This window comes from Amia ocellicauda, chromosome 18 (assembly GCF_036373705.1).
Source record: "Amia ocellicauda isolate fAmiCal2 chromosome 18, fAmiCal2.hap1, whole genome shotgun sequence".
NCBI lineage: Eukaryota > Metazoa > Chordata > Actinopteri > Amiiformes > Amiidae > Amia > Amia ocellicauda.
This window is the reverse complement of record NC_089867.1, coordinates 8,294,298-8,297,500: the sequence shown is the minus strand read 5'-3', so window position 1 is coordinate 8,297,500 and position 3,203 is coordinate 8,294,298.

Below are 3,203 nucleotides of genomic sequence, written 5' to 3'. Positions count from 1 at the left end.
CAACTTTATGTCAGAAGTATGAAAATGAAATATAAATCTTTTCCCACTAAACAATTAACCATTTATGAACGATCAGCTTGCGACCACCTCCGAGACTCCCCAAACGGATACATTTCTGTAACATTTAATGGGCCCTTGTAATTGCCAGCATGCTTCACCCAGTTTCAGTGTAACACCCAATGAGTCGCTTTATTATTATTATTATTATTATTATTATTATTATTATTATTATTATTATTATTATTATTATTATCCTGGTTGTTGTTAATCATTAATCATCGACATTATCATCAATCAACACATTCTGAAAATCTGCAAGTGTATCAATTACACTAACTACAAAAAAGAGAGATATAAAAGCGTTTTTGTCTTTATAGTTGAAAGTATTCGCGCGTTTGTGCATGTATGTATTTATGTATGTATATGTGTGTATATATTATTATTATTATTATTATTATTATTATTATTATTATTATTATTATTATTATAAGTACTGTGACAGGCTTATTTGCCAAATATGTATAGAAAATGATTATATGCAATAGGCACCTTTGTTTAATCGTGTAATTAAAGATCACGGGTGTGATAGGTTGCCAAACCATCCTTCCCTATTCGCAGCAGCAACAGAAGAAATTTCATTATGAGTCTAATACAATTAACAATATTTATATGAGATTTTTTAAAAGGTTTATAATTGTATGTCACCAGCATTTAGCTCCAGGCCACTGACACCAGTGCCGTGCCAGCTGCAGTTGTATTATATTTGTTTTGTGTTTTTGTGTGTGCTTTTTGTTCCTGGAAGGGACACATTATGCAGTTTTTAATTAGTTTGTGTTTGGATTTCACCCTCCCCAAATCAATGCCGTCCTAGAGCCATGCAATGTAAATTCCTGCAGTACAGGTGTAGCTGCGAGCTCTGCAACACTAGGAAACTCGTGTTATACAAATTAAAGCACTGAATGCCATTCAAGCAGACTGTCAACTTTAAACAGCCAGAGGAAGGAGATCAAAGGAAGGAGTGGGAGTCTCTTCTCTCCCTAGATTATAGCCTTTACGGTTTGAACTCCTAATGCTATTAAAAGGAACCAGGACACAGCGCACATCCTTAGTTACTCGCAGTGCCAAACACCACTAGGCAGTAGTCTCGAGTCACTGAGGGACGCTTTCCAGTGATTTCTGCACCCCCCTCCCCTCTCTCTCTTGTAAGTAGTCCGTGTTTACAAATAAATACCAAATGAAAAAAAAAATGAAAACAACAACAACAACACTATATATATTGTATATGTATATATGTGTCTGTATACATACCCAGGCATGATTTATTCAGTGTTCAAATGTGTGAGTGTCTGTGTACCAGGAATAATTGTTTAATTGTGCCAATCGCCTTCTCATTAATTAGTAATAACAAGAGCAATAATAATAATAATAATAATAATAATAATAATAATAATAATAATAATAATAATAATAATACATGGACTCTTATTTAATTGTTTTCTTTCTTCACAATTTGCACTTAGAAAGATAAAAGGCACCGTCAATCCCAGTGGTTGGGCTGGTCCAGGAAGGGCAGTCCAGCCATAGTGGTGATCCACCTGACTTTTCTAATTTACTGCTTTTATAAACTATAGGGATTGTGTTCTGTCGTGCGTCCATGGGTGGCTGATCTGGTGGATATTTATCATCCCCCCCGTGATAAATCTATCACATCTGGCCTGTACATTAGGGTTCTGCTGCACACACCTTGCCAAAAACACTAGAAATGGAAACAAAACAATAACTTTTGCCTCATCACAAAGCGTTATTATTATTATTATTATTATTATTATTATTATTATTAGTAGTAGTAGTAGTTGTAGTAGTATTGTTGTTGCTGTTGCACTCATTTCTTCTCTCTTTTTCAAATCAGAATCCATTAAGTTATATATATATAATGTTTGCATGTATAAACAACCATATGAAAACAACAGATGCCTACAAATGAATAAAATAATATATTACAAAAATATCCCTCTTTTTTTAATATATGGCCTGAGGCCTGTCATGTTGCAATAGGATCCATGTGTACACAAGTTTTCCAAATGTGTGTTCTCATTCATCAGCACTGGTGCCCATAGATGTGTGGAAATGTTTGCTTTAATATGTACAGTTTGCTGACCGGTCTGCAGGAAAGCTGCTCGTAGGCCGCAGTGTTAACAAAATGCAGTTCCCACTCAGACACACAGAGAGCGTCTGTAAACTTCAGCACTGCAACCCAAATTGTCTGCCATTCAAAATCAAAGTGTGGATCCTTTCATTAGTAGGGAAGTTTGCTAATCTACTGGGATCACCAAGAATATAGAGCCTGGGGCGGTTAGCAACATCCGACAGATAAACATGCTGTTGGATTTGAACACCCAGCCAAATTGTTGTAATATTGGGGCAAGCCCATGTCATAAGAACTAAAGATAATACTTCTACTAAAAACTTCCAGCAGTTTGGGTGTCCTTCAAGCCTAAGCCATAAGGCCAAGAGAGACTTTTTACTACAGTTTGCTTGTATCCTTGTGTTTTGCTTATATATATATATATATATAAATAAATCACTCTCACCATCAGCCCATATGGATCCACTGCTGGATGAAGGCCTCCCTAAGATGTTTCCACTTGCTTCGATCTACAGCTTATTTATATATATTCCTTTTGTTTTTGTACATGAACAGAGCTTCAACTGTGAACAGTCACACTTTGACATGGCTTGTATGTCCCTCTCATTATAAGCCATACATGTTTTTTATGCCATTTCTGATTAAGGGCTTCTTCACATATATTGTCCCAGGTTAGCCCAACACTGATTGGTGATCCAGCCAACAGGGTTAGCGGTTGGCCAGGCCATTGCAGACTGTACTGTCCCGACTCTCTGAATTGTTTTGTTTTATTGGTGTTAAAACAGACAGTATCATTTTGGAGAGATGACCATAGATTTTCGGTCTTTCAGGGCACATGAACCTCGTGTTCCTCGCATGAGTTCCCTGCAAAATGAGTCTTCCACTGGCCTGTGCCTTTAAGCTCAGGACTCATCACATAAATAGGGTTTCATAGTTGCATCTCAGGTGGTACCTACTTGAATATACAGGAAAAATGTAATAAATACAAGACTATTAAAATTATAGGCTGATGGTGATGGTGATATACTATATGCCAAGTCATTATTCTCATTCAAGG